Below are 13,691 nucleotides of genomic sequence, written 5' to 3' on the forward strand. Positions count from 1 at the left end.
GGAGCGCGCAGCGGACAATGCTGGGTTCAAAGGGGAGAGATAAGGCGCAGGCTTGAGACGCGAGGCTGGACCCGGGCCAGGCGCGCCGCGGGGCAGAGATGGGCGGAGCGGGAGCGGGAACGGGGGCGGGGGCGGGAATGGGGGCGGGGTCAGGGGCTAGGGAGAGGCCTAGTTGCGCCGAGGGGGACAAGCGCCTGGGGGACCCCGCGCCCGCTCAAGGCCCTGCCCCTCCAAGTTCCCCGCCCCGCGCCAGGCCCCGCCTCTCCAGGGCCCCAGCCCAGCGCCAGGCCCCACCGTTCTGGGGCGCGCGCCCCGCCCAGGCCCCGCCCCCGCGGCCCCGCCCCGGCCTCCCCCCACTCAAGCCTTTTTTCCCCTGCTGGGGGCCGAGGCCCGGCCGGGAGCAGAGTCCGGTTGCCTGGAGCGGGCTTCGCGTGCCTGCAGTTGCTCCGGGTACCCCGCCACGCGCGCCGTCCCCAGCCCCGCCGCAGGCTCTCGGTGCGTCCTGCCGCCTGCGCCCCCAGGTAAGCGAGCGCCCCGCGCCGCGAACACCGCCCCGAACGCCACCTTCACGGCTGGCCCCGGCCCCGCCTCCGCAGCCATGGCGGTCACAGGCGGCCCCCACTCGCAACTGGGCTCCAGCCCCCATCACCCCGCCGGGGACTGTCCCCCTCGGGGCTCCCCATCTGGGCCGTCTCCCCGAGCGGTCCGCGTTCCCCCACGAGGGCCAGGGCGCCGCGGGTGTCCGAGGACGCGGCTGCGAAACGGGCGGGAGCGAGTAGGGGCGATCCTGGCCTCGTGACGCGGGGGAATTCGGATGTGTGAGCCGGGGGAGCGCCCCGTGCCCCCGACGTGCCAGGGCTGGGGACGCAGCTGGGACCCTGGCCTTGGAACCCGCAGCCCGGCCGCGTAGACGGCTTCTGAGAACGGCTTAAACACGTCATTCCAATCCCGAGCTAACGCATCAGGCGGCCGGGGTGAGGTGGAGGTGCCCAGGATAATGTCATTTGGCCTCGTTGGAGCAGCCAGCGAGGGCTTTTTAGGCCCAGGAAACAGCAAGATTGTGGGGCAGGGCCCAGCCGGGAGTGTGTGCCGAGCAGAAAAGAGGCCAGCGTGGCTGAAACGCGGAGAAGGGAGGGTCGGAGGTGGAGAGAGGTTTGCCGGGGTCTGGGAAGCGGCGAGGAGCGTGTGGAACCCGTTCTCAGGGCGGTGGGGACCAGGGAGGCTTGGAACAGCAGGTGCATGGCGTGATCGGATTGTGTGTTAAGAATATCCCGTAGCCGCTGTGATGGGGATATTTGGAAGGGGGCTGCTGGCCTGACCTGGCTGGAAGGTATGATAGGTAGTGGGTGAACTGAAAATTCGCTTTGGCAGAGGAGCATCATCTAATTCTGTCTGTTTGCAAGTGAGGCATGGGAAACCGATGTTTCTCCTGGGTAGTTAGGAGTATATAGAAGAGGCTTTCGTTGCTGGGATGGGAGACTTGGGGAGAAGCCGCTCTGGGGGACACAGGGAGGCGGGCAGGGAGAGGCTGTTGTGGTTTGTAAAACCTATGAGATGGGGGAATCACCCGTCGACTCCAGTCTGAGCGCAGACAAGATCTCGGGCATCTGAGCGCAGAGGCCAGAGTGACCCCACCTGGGTCTGTTCCATGGGGATAGGGTTCCTGGACTGTGGAACTGCCTTTGAAGCCCTCGGCCTCCCCAGCCTCAAATGGGGGCGGGGAGTGGGGTGGGGGGGGCTGCCTTCCAGGAGCAGCTGCTGTGAATAAACACAGAAGTGGAGCTGCAGGGCTGACTAGAAGCCTCATTCAGTGCACCTGGGCCCCAGCAGGCCCAGCCAGGCGTGGAGGAAGAGGCAGTGAGGACCTCCCTTACCTGCTTTTCCAGCTCACCCACTGCCAGCAGAGGTACTTTGAGCCTGGGCGGTGGGTGGGGGGTGGGGTCGGCCTTGGTCATTGAACTGGCTGTAGGGCCCCCAGGGAAAGGTTGCTGAGCTTCAGTTTACCCATCTGTAAAATGGGTCAGTAGTATGTGAGCCTGGGAGTGTTCATGGATCAATGAAAGCCGAGGTTAGGCAGATCTTGGTGGCAGCCACACCCCTAAGGAACCGTGGAGGGCTCTAATGCCCGGTGAGAGTTTCGGGATAGGTGGACTTCCATTTTCTTCTCTGAGAAATTCACAACAGTGTCCACCTACCGACCCAGAGCTGTCTGCAGGTTGAATAAAGCTGTTGGATCAGTGCCTGGCACAGAATGTCTTGGCTCAGGAGCCACTGGGATGCCTGTAGTTGGCAGGAGAAGTGGGCCCAGGTCCCCTCCTCCCACCCATAGGATGGCATAGAAAGGCAGGTGCCTTGGGAGCTCGCTGCCCTGCCCCTTTCTCTGAGCACCACAAGCTTCTCCCTTTCCCATCGGCTGGGCTTAAGCCTGACCCCCACCCCCACCCCCACCCCCACCCCCACCCCCACCCACAAGCCCTATCCTGCCACTTTGAGTTGAGGGCCTCTGGGCTACTGAGTTCACCACCTCGTGCTTCAGTTTCTCCACCTGTAAAATGGGATAATAGCAGTCATGACCTATAGGTAAAGAGCTGAACACAGTGCCTGGCTGGTGGTGAATACTTGCTAAACAGGCTATTAAAATATCACGAGAATATCACAGAGCTGGAGGCTATTAAAATATCACAGAGAGGCCAGGTGCAGTGGCTCACGCCTGTAATCCCAGCAATTTGGGAAGCCGAGGCGGGCAGATCACCTAAGGTCAGGAGTTCGACTTGGGTGGATCACAAGGTCAGGAGTTCCAGACAAGCCTGACCAACATAGTGAAACTCCATCTCTACTAAAATACAAAAATTAGCCGGGCATGGTGGCATGGACCTGTAATCTCAGCTACATGGGAGGCCAAGGCAGGAGAATCTGTTGAACCTGGGAGGCGGAGTTTGCAGTGAGCTGAGATTGCGCCATTGCACTCCAGCCTGAGTGACAAAGTGAGACTATCTCCCAAAAAAAAAAAAAAAGTCATGCCTGGGGCCAGGGGGAGTCCAGAGAAGTCACCTGACTCAGCCTAAGGAGGAGTCAGGGAAGGCATCCTGGAGGAGGTGATAGTTGGCTGGGTCACTAAGGGTGAGGAGGAGTTAACCAGGCCAAGAGCCCAGTGAGCAAACTGCAGAGAAGAGAAATTGCCAGGGTGCTTGGATGAAAGAACCACAAAGCCAGGGCTGTAAGATCCAGAAGAGGGGAGAGGAGGAAGGGCAGAGCTAGCCTGCCAACCTTGAACAAGTATTTGGCATTATTTAGAGCTCAGGGAACAGACTGCAGGGGTCGAAGGCAGGAGCCTGGAGACCAGGATGGAAGGGACTGCACCAGGATAGGGGAGAAATGATGGGGCCAGACCAAGTAAAGGCATGGACGGGTGAGACTTGGCTGGATCTTGGAGAGGTATGGAGAGGCCCGGGGGAGGGAGCAGCTGCTCATGGCAGAGCAGCTTTAGGTACAGATCAGCAATTTGTTCTCAGCATCTGGAAATTGCAATGCTATTAGACACCCAGGTGGTACGGCGTAGGATGGGCTTTGAAGCAAGCTGGGAGCTTGGGAGACAGCAGAAAGAGGGCAGAAGGAAAACCAGGAGTGGGTGGCAAGCTGGGAGCCAAGGAAGCTGGAGCTTTCATAGGAGGAAAGGATCTTTTTTTTTTTTTTTTTGAGGCGGAGTCTCGCTCTGTCGCCCAGGCTGGAGTGCAGTGGCCAGATCTCAGCTCACTGCAAGCTCCGCCTCCTGGGTTTACGCCATTCTCCTGCCTGAGCCTCCCGAGTAGCTGGGACTACAGGCGCCCGCCACCTCGCCCGGCTAGTTTTTTGTATTTTTAGTAGAGACGGGGTTTCACCGTGTTAGCCAGGATGGTCTTGATCTCCTGACCTCGTGATCCGCCCGTCTCGGCCTCCCAAAGTGCTGGGATTACAGGCTTGAGCCACCGCGCCCGGCCGAGGAAAGGATCTTGAAACCCCTGTTTGATAATTCAGTAGCAGACATCTTACTTTTTTTTTTTTTTTGGAATGGAGTTCCGTTCTTGTCGCTCAGGCTGGAGTGCAGTGGTGCGATCTTGGCCCACTGCAACCTCTACCTCCCAGGTTCAAGCAATTCTCCTGCCTCAGCCTCCTGAGTCGCTGGGATTACAGGCGCATGCCACCATACCCGGCTAATGTTTGTATTATTAGTAGAGACAGAGTTTCACCATGTTGGCCAGGCTGGTCTCGAACTCCTGACCTCAGGTGATCCACCTGTCTTGGGCTCCCAAAGTGCTGGGATTATAGGCATGAGCCACTGCACCCAGCCCGTCTCTCTCTCTTTTGTGACTGCTCTTTACCAACCCTGTTTTCTTCCCCACGCCTTTCAGTACGGGCTCTTTTCTTTCTTTGTTGTTTTTTGTTTTGTTTTTTTTTTTGAGACAGGTTCTGGCTCTGTCGCCCAGGCTGGGGTGCAGGGGTATGATCTTGGCCCACTGCAATCTCCACCTCTCAAGTTTAAGCAATCAGCCTGGGACTACAGGCATGAGCCACCACACCTGGCTAATTTTTGCAATTTTTGTAGTGATTTTGTAGAGTTTCGCTAGTTCGCCAGGCTGGTCTCACACTATTGAGCTCAAATGCCTCAGCCTCCCAAAGTGCTGGGATTACAGGCATGAGCCACTGCACTTGGCCTCTTTCTTTCAAAGGCAGAGTCTTGCTCTGTCCGTCAGGCTGGAGTGTAGTGGTATGATCATAACTCACTGCAGCCTCGACCTCCTGAGCTCAAGTCATCCTCCTACCTCAGCCTCCTGAGAGCTGGGACCACAGGCATGCACCACCATGCCTAGCTAATGGTTAAAAATTTTTTGTACAGACAGACGGGGGTCTCACTATTTTGCCTGGGCTGGTCTTGAACTCCTGGCCTCAAGCAAGACTCCAGCCTCAACCTCCCAAAGCACTAGGATTATAGGCATGAGCCACCGCACCTGGTCAAGCACAGGCTTTTCTTTGCCATCCTTGAGTAGGCCCCTCAGACCCATCATGGCTCTGACCAGAGTAGCATAGAGAGGCCCGGCGCAGTAGCTCATGCCTGTAATCCCAGCACTTTGAGAGGCCAAGGCGGGCAGATCACCTGAGGTTAGGAGTTCGAGACCAGCCTGGTCAACATAGTGAAATCCCGTCTCTACTAAAAATATAAAAATTAGCCCTGTGTGGTGGCATGTTCCTGTAATCCCAGCTACTTGGGAGGTTGAGACAGGAGAATTGCTTGAACCCAGGAGGCAGAGGTTACAGTGAACCGAGATCGCACTACTGCACTCCAGCCTGGGTGACAGAGCAAGACACTGTTTCAAAAACAAACAAACAAAAAACAGTAGCATAGAAGAGACCTTCCCCTCCCTGAGTCTGGACTCTATACCTTTGTTAATAGGATGCTGTAGGCCGGGCGCGGTGGCTCAAGCCTGTAATCCCAGCACTTTGGGAGGCCGAGGCGGGTGGATCACGAGGTCAGGAGATCGAGACTATCCTGGCTAACATGGTGAAACCCCGTCTCTACTAAAAATACAAAAAAAAAAAACTAGCCGGGCGTGGTGGCGGGCGCCTGTAGTCTCAGCTACTTGGGAGGCTGAGGCAGGAGAATGGCGTGAACCTGGGAGGCGGAGCTTGCAGTGAGCCGAGATCACGCCACTGCACTCCAGCCTGGGAGCACAGCGAGACTCCGTCTCAAAAAAAAAAAAAAAAAAAAAAATAGGATGCTGTCGCACACACATACACACACTGAACTGCCTGGAACTCAGTTCAGCTTTCCCTCCCTACCTCCTCCCGGATTCCTAGAGACAGATTTTAGTCCAGGGTCCCACAACACTGTGTCTGAAGAGTGATCATTTCCTACCAGCCATGCCCGGGGGCCCACTTCTGCCCTGTGCCTGGCCCCGCCTTCCTCTCAGCCCTGCCCATCCGTCTGTCCGTCTGTCTGTCATTTGTTCATTCAGCACAGATTTAGGAAGTGTCTGCAATGGGAGGCACAGGGGACAGTCAGCCACAGGAAGCCTTACAGAGCTGATGTCCCTGCAGGGAGAAGGTGACGGGGACAAGGATGAGGCTTGAAGGAGCAGCTCGACATCTGGAGGAAGAGTGCTCCGGGCGGAAGGCCCAGCAGGTGCAAAGGCCCTGAGGCTGGAACATGCCTGGTGTGTTGGAGGAACGGCAATGAGGCCAGGGTGGCTGGAGCAAACTGAGCAAGGAGTCACAGAGTAGAGAGAGGAGCAGATGAAGAGGCTGAAGGTCCTTGGGGATCCCCAGTCTAACCACAGCAGACCCTGGAGAGTCCTTGCTCAAGGGGTGAAAGGTTAGGGGACCCTACTGCTTTTGCATGGTTACTTTGTCATCCTGTATGTGCAGTGGTCACCTGTGCTGGGGTGCTTGAACCTTGAAGGCTGAGGAAGCTGGCAGGAGGAAGGAGAGGAGGACCACTCAGTGGCCAATGCTTCTCCCTTTCGCCTCCACGCAATGGGGCTCAGCTGAACTGGGAGAGGGAAGTAGCCAGGGAAGTATACTGATGAGCGTATGGAAGCAGAGGTGATGAAGGGCAGTGGGGAGGAGAGGGAGAAGAAGGAGAAGGAAGCGGAAGCGGCAGCGGTGGCAGCAGCCAGTGGGCAAGCAGCCAGAGCTGGATGGAGGAGCCAGGACATTCTCAGATAGGTGACGGGAGCCCTAGGGATGCAGGGATGGCAGCCTCATCAGGGGCCTAGAAGACAAACAGCAAAAGCCAAGCAACAGGGCCAGGCGCAGTGGCTCACACCTGTAATCCCAGCACTTTGGGAGGCCGAGGTGGGTGGATCGCCTGAGGTCAAGAGTTCGAGACCAGTGTGGCCAACATGGCGAAACCCTGTCTGCTAAAAATACAAAAATTAGCCAGATGCAGCAGTGCACACCTGTAGTCCCAGCTACTCAGGAGGCTGAGGCAGGAGAATTGCTTGAACCAGGGAGGCAGAGGTTGTAGTGAGTGAGCCAAGATCACACCACTACAATCCAGCCTGTGCAACAGAAACGTGATGAAGAGCAAGGAGACGTTACTTTATTTTGGGTAGTCAGGGCCCCTCTGAAAAGGTGACATTAGGTCTGGGGCCTGAGTGGGAGTGAGTGATGGGCTGAGACAGCAATTGGACTTGTTTACTGCCCTCCTGGAAATCCCTCATTCAGCGGGGAGACAGACGTGGCCCTGTCAGTTACGAGGCAGATTAACCAGGGTGCAAGAAAAGCAATCAGAGACACTGAAGGCAAGGAGAGGCTTTTTTTTTTTTTTTTTTTTGAGACAGAGTCTCGCTCTGTCTGTCGCCCAGGCTGGAGTGCAGTGGTGCAATCTCGGCTCACTGCAAGCTCCGCCTCCCGGGTTCACGCCATTCTCCTGCCTCAGCCTCCTGATTAGCTGGAACTACAGGTGCCCACCACCATGCCGGCTAATTTTTTGTATTTTTTAGTAGAGACGGGGTTTCACTGTGTTAGCCAGGATGGTCTTGATCTCCTAACCTCGTGATCCACCTGCCTCGGTTTCCCAGAGTGCTGGGATTACAGGCGTGAGCCACCACGCCTGGCCTTTTTTTTTTTTTTTTAATGTATTTTTAATAGAAATGGGGTTTCACCATGTTAACCAGGATGGTCTTGATCTCCTGACATGGTGATCTGCCCGCCTCGGCCTGGCCTTTTTTTTTTCCCCCCCCAAGACAGAGTCTCGCTCTGTCGCTCAGGCTGGAGTGCAGTGGCGCAATCTCAGTTCGCTGCAATCTCCACCTCCTGGGTTCAAGCGATTCTCCTGTGTCAGCTTCATGAGTAGCTGGGATTACAGGTGTCCGCTATCACGCCTGGCTAATTTTCCTGGCTAGAATTTTTGTATTCTTTTTTTTTTTTTTCTTTTTTGAGACAGACTCTTGCTCTGTCGCCCAGGCTGGAGTGCAGTGGCATGATCTCAACTCACTGCAAGCTCTGCCTCCCAGGTTCATGCCATTCTCCTGCCTCAGCCTCCCGAGTTGCTGGGACTACAGGCGCCCGCCACCATGCCTGGCTAATTTTTTTCTATTTTTAGTAGAGACGGGGTTTCACCATGTTAGCCAGGATGGTCTCGATCTCCTGACCTCATGATCCTCCCACCTCGGCCTCCCAAAGTGCTGGGATTACAGGTGTGAGCCACCGCGACTGGCTAATTTTTGTATTCTTTTGTAGAGATGGGGTTTTGCCATGCTGGCCAGACTGTTCTTGAACTCCTGGTCTCAAGTCATCTGCCCGCCTCATCCTCCCAAAGTGCTGGGATCTGCATTTGGCCTTTCTTTTTTGTTTTTATTTTTATTTTGAGACAGAATCTCACTCTTTCACCCAGGTTGGAGTGTGCAGTGGTACTATCTTGGCTCATCGCAACCTTTGCCTTCCAGGTTCAAGTGATTCTACTCCCTCAGCCTCCCAAGTAACTGGGATTACAGGCACGTGCCACCACACCCACCTAATTCTTGTATTATTACTAAAGATGAGGTTTTGCCATGTTGGCCACGCTGGTCTTAAACTCCTGACCTCAGGTGATCTACCCGCTTTGGCCTCCCAAAGCACTGGGATTACAGGCATGAGCCACTGCGCATGACCAAGGAGAGGCTCTTGACCCAGGCTGGGAGTCTTGGAGACTTCCTGGAGGCAGCCACAGGTAAGCTGCCCACTTGAAGGTTTAACCATGCCAGGCATCAGATAACGGAATGCTGAACAGTGACTTAGAGGGAGCGGCCCAGGCAAAGACCTGGCATCTGGGAATGGCATCGGAGCGACATTCCTAAAACTGAAGCAGCCTCTGGGAATCCGCCCGTGGAGACCCTAGGCTGAGAACCTCAGAGTCAAGGTGGCTGTGGGAGGGCAAACAGCGAGGCCAGGACAGGGCGGTGGGCTTGACCAGGTCACAAAGGCCTCAAATGCCAGGTCAGGAGCCACAGGGAGCCTCCCAGGAGATCTTGAGATGGAGAAGGGGTAGGCTTGTACTCAGAGCCACTGCTGAGAGAGGGATGGACTCCGTCTGTGTGTATCCCAGTGGAGGGGCGGTCCTGGACCGTCATCTGAAGAGGAAGCGCTTTGCCTCCAGTTACACAAACACCTCTGGCCCTTAAAGGGACCGTAGGTAGCCTCTGCCTCCCCACTGGAGGCCTTTCTCTTTGCTAACCCATCCAACCCAGAGGGCTGACGGAAGACTTGTGCTCTGTGGGGGCTCTCTGTGGCTTCTTTCTTCACTAGATGGACGGGTATCAAGATGGTGACTTGAGGCCAGGCATGATGGCTCATGCCTGTAATCCCAGAACTTTGGGAGACTGAGGCAGGAGGATCACTCAAGGCCAGGAGTTCGAGACCAGCCTGGCCAACATGGTAAAACCCCATCTCTACTAAAAATACAAAAATTAGCTGGGCGTGGTGGCAGGTGCCTGTGGTCCCAGCGACTTGGGAGGCTGAGGAAGGAGAATCACTTGAATCCAGGAGGTGGAGGTTGCGGTGAGCCTAGATCGTGCCATTACACTCTAGCCTGGGTGACAGAGCAAGACTTCATCTCCCGCAAAAAAAGATGGTGAATTGATTTCACAGAGGACTCCAGCTGCCTGAGCCACCCTGCAGGATAGGAGCAGGCTCTGAGGTCCACAGATTGCTAATATCTCAACCCACTGCCCCCAGCTCCTCTGAGACCCGGGCAGGACTGCAGGCCCATGTAGGTTCAGATGGATGCCTGGAGGCCGGACATAGTGGCTTGTACCTGTCATCCCAACACTTTGAGAGGCTGAGGCTCAAGGAAGGCTTGAGTCCAGGAGTTCGAGACCAAGCTGGGCAACATAGTGAGACCCTATCTCTATAAAAAAATTTTTTTTTTTAATTAGCTGGGTGACGGCTGGGCACAGTGGCTTACGCCTGCAATCCCAGCACTTTGGGAGGCCAAGATGGGTGGATCACCTGAGGTCAGGAGTTTGAGACCAGCCTGACCAACATGGCGAAATCCCATCTGTACTAAAAATACAAAAAAATTAGCCAGATGTGGTGGCACATGCCTGTAACTCCAGCTACTCAGGAGGCTAAGGCAGAAAAATCGCTTGAACCCTGGAGGCGGAGGTTGCAATGAACCGAGATCTGCCATTGCACTCCAGCCTGGGCAACAAGAGCAAAATTCCGTCTCAAAAAAAAAAAAATTAGCTGGGTGTAGTGGCCTGGGTGCCTGTATTCTCAGCTACTTGGGAGGCTGAGGCAGGGGGATCATTTGAACCCAAGAGTTCGAGGCTGCAGTGAGTGATGATCCCGCCACTGCACTCCAGCCTGGGCAGCAGAGTGGAATCCTGTCTCTGGGGGCAAAAAAAAAAAAAGTTTGTTCAGTGGATGCCTGGGGACCCTGGAGCTCCACAGCTCCTGCCCTCACTCTGTTGTTTTACCCCCTCTCAGATGATACTGTCTTAGAATTCCACGCCTGGAATTTGCCCACCTGGATCTCCTCACCCCCTCCCACCCCTAGGCTGTGTGTCCCCGTATTCCTGCCCAAGCAGGCAGTTTCCAGATCTACCCCAGATACCCATCCCAACCTGCCACCCCCACCCCTTGAAGACACCCTACCCAGACCTCAGCACCCCTCCCCCAGGCTCCTGTCTCTGCCACCTCCTCCACCATCAGCTTCTCCGTATCTCTATCTTCTTTTTTGGAGACAGAGTCATGCTCTGTTACCCAGGCTGGAATGCAGTGGTGTGATCTCGGCTCACTACAACCTCCGCCTCCCGGGTTCAAGTGATTCTCTTGCCTCAGCCTCCTGAGCAGCTGGGATTACAGGCATGCACCACCATGCCCCGCTAATTTTTGTATTTTTAGTAGATCTGGGGTTTCACCATGTTGGCCAGGCTGATCTGGAACTCCTGGCCTCAGGTGATCTGCCTGCCTTAGCCTCCCAAAGTGCTGGGATTATAGGCATGAGCCACCACGTCCGGCTGAGCCTCTCTACCTATTCTGACCCAGGTTCCCCACTCTGGCCACTGTCACCTGCAAGAGGCCAACCAGCCTCTGAGTGACCTCCAGGGACGGGACAGCCTCCAAGGGCAACCCACATTGCCAGGAGAGCTCCTAGAATCGCTCCCTCCTGAAATCTCTGCCACCTTCCCATGGCATCAAGGCTGAGGGCTTCCGCTACTGCTGCTGCTGTTTTTGTTTTTGTTTTTGAGACGGAGTCTTACTCTGTCGCCTGGGCTGGAGAGCAGTGGTGCAACCTCAGCTCACTGCAAGCTCCGCCTCCCAGGTTCACGCCATTCTCCTGCCTCAGCCTCCCGAGTAGCTGGGACTACAGGCGCCTGCCACCACGCCCAGCTAATTTTTGTGTATTTTTTTTTTTTAGTAGAGATGGAGTTTCACCCTGTTAGGATGGTCTCGATCTCCTGACCTCGTGATCCACCCGCCTCAGCCTCCCAAAGTGCTGGGATTACAGGCATGAACCACCGCACTTGGCCTGTGTGTGTTTGGTTTTTTTTAAACAGACAGGGTCTCGCTGTGTTGCTGAGGTTGGTCTTGAACTGCTAGGCTCAAGCAATCCTCCCGTCCCAGCCTCCCAAAGTATTGGAATTACAGGTGTGAGCCACTGCACCTGGTTCTGCTGCTGTGTCCTTCAAGGCATGGTAACAGATACTTGCTAACATCCCCTAGAATCTGGAGTGCCCAAGGCCAGGACTGGCAGCCTTGCCAGCATCAGGAACTGGCCAAGACTGCACTTTGCTTTGTTTCATTGTATTTGTTTTCATGGCTAGTCTCTGTACATGATGCCAATGCTGGCTTGCTCTTTCAGGGGGAGAGGGAGGGAGAGAAAGCGTCTTCTGAAAATCAATGTATTTTGGTAAACAAACAATGTGAGCCTTTTCACATTTTTTTTCTTATTTATTTTTTTGAGACAGAATCTTGCTCTGTCACCCACGCTGGAGTGCAGTGGCACGATCTTGGCTCACTGCAGCCTCCACTTCCCAGGTTCAAGCGATTCTCCTGCCTTGGCCTCCCGAGTAGCTGGGATTACCATGCCTAACTAATTTTTTTGTATTAGTAGAGACGGGGCTTCACCACGTTGAGGTCAAACTCATGACCTCAAGTGATCCGCCCTCCTCAGCCTACCAAAGTGCTGGGATTACAGGCATGAGCCACCACACCCAGCCTAACATTTTATTTTATATTTACTTTTTTTTTTTTTTTTTTTGAGATGGAGTCTCGCTCTATCCCCCAGGCTGGAGTGCAGTGGTGTAATCTCAGCTCACTGCAACCTCGGCCTCCCGGGTTCAAGCGATTCTCCTGCCTCATCCTCCTGAGTAGCTGGGATTACAGGCACCTGCCATCATGCCCAGCTAGTTTTTGTATTTTTTTGTAGAGATGAGGTTTCACCATGTTGGCCAGGCTGGTCTTGAACTCCTGACCTCAGGTAATCAGCCTGCCCCAGCTTCCCAAAGTGCTGGGATTACAGGCATGAGCCACTGTGCCTGGCCTAAAATTTTATTTTTATACATAGGGTCTTGCTCTGTCACTCAGGCTGGAGTGCAGCGGTACAATCGTAGCTCACTGCAGCCTTGACCTCCTGGGCTGAAAGAGGTCCTCCTGAGGAGCTGGGAGTGCAGGCGTGTACTACCATGTCCAGCTAATTTTTAACTTGTTTGTTTGTTTGTTTTTTAGGGACGGGGTCTCACTATCTTGCCCAGGCTGGTCTGGAACTGCTGGGCTCAAGTGATCCTCTTGCCTCAGCCTCCAAGAAGTACTGGGATTACAGGTGTGACTCATTGTGCCTAGCCAGCATGAACTTTTTTTTTTTTTTTTTTTTGGAGATGGAGTTTCGCTCTCGTTGCCCATGCTGGAGTGCATTGATGCGATCTCGGCTCACCGCAACCTCTGCCTCCCAGTTTCAACGATTCTCCTGCTTCAGCCTCCTGAGTAGCTGGGATTACAGGCATGCGCCACCACACCCAGCTAATTTTGTATTTTTAGTAGAGACAGGGTTTCGCCATGTTGGCCAGGCAGGTCTCAAACTCCTGACCTTAGGTGATCCACCTGCCTCGGCCTCCCAAAGTGCTGAGATTACACGCGTGAGCCACCGTGGCTGGCCAGCATGAGTCTTTGGAAGGAGAGCAGTGAGTGCCTCATAGCACAGGTGGAAGAGGGATGGGGGAAAAGTGGCCAAGAGGGTCGTGGAAAAACCTGAAACTGGAGCTCGGTTGTTCTCTGGGATCCTGGGTGCCCCGGTCTCAGTTGAGCCTTTTATTCATTTGTGCAGTCAGTAGACAGTTCCCTGCCACCCGTCGTGTGTCAGGTGCTGGGAAAATGGAGAGGTCCCCATCACCAGGATGTGGGGAAAGATAGTTGTCCCTGGCTGGGTGCAGTGGCTCACATCTATAGTCCTAGCACTTTGGGAGGCCGGGAGTGGGAGGATCACTTGAGGCCAGGTGTTTGAGACCAGCCTGGGAAACATAGGGAAACCTTATCTGTACCAAAAAAAAAAAAAAAAAATTAGCTGGGCATGGCGGCATGTACCTGGAATCCTAGCACTTTGGGAGGCTGAGGCAGCAGGATCACTTGAACCCAGGAGTTTGAGACCAGCCTGGGAAACACAGTGAGACCTCATCTCTATAATTTTTTTTTTCTTTTTTTTTTTTTTTTTTTTTTTTTTTTTTTTTTTTTTTTTT

The 13,691-nt window shown here is 54.7% G+C and overlaps 1 protein-coding gene across 1 annotated transcript in view; it reads left to right on the plus strand.

Moving 5' to 3' along the window:
* Positions 1-361: 361 nt before the first annotated feature.
* Positions 362-13,691, plus strand: part of CERS4 (ceramide synthase 4) — a 56,101-nt gene continuing 42,771 nt past the window's right edge. Inside the window, exons 1-2 of the mRNA XM_025367042.1 lie at positions 362-521; positions 1,750-1,906. The gene's annotated coding sequence lies outside the window, so the exon portion shown is untranslated. The remainder of the gene's footprint in view (positions 522-1,749; positions 1,907-13,691) is intronic.

Source organism: Theropithecus gelada, chromosome 19, assembly GCF_003255815.1.
Source record: "Theropithecus gelada isolate Dixy chromosome 19, Tgel_1.0, whole genome shotgun sequence".
In the NCBI taxonomy this organism is placed as follows: Eukaryota; Metazoa; Chordata; class Mammalia; order Primates; family Cercopithecidae; genus Theropithecus; species Theropithecus gelada.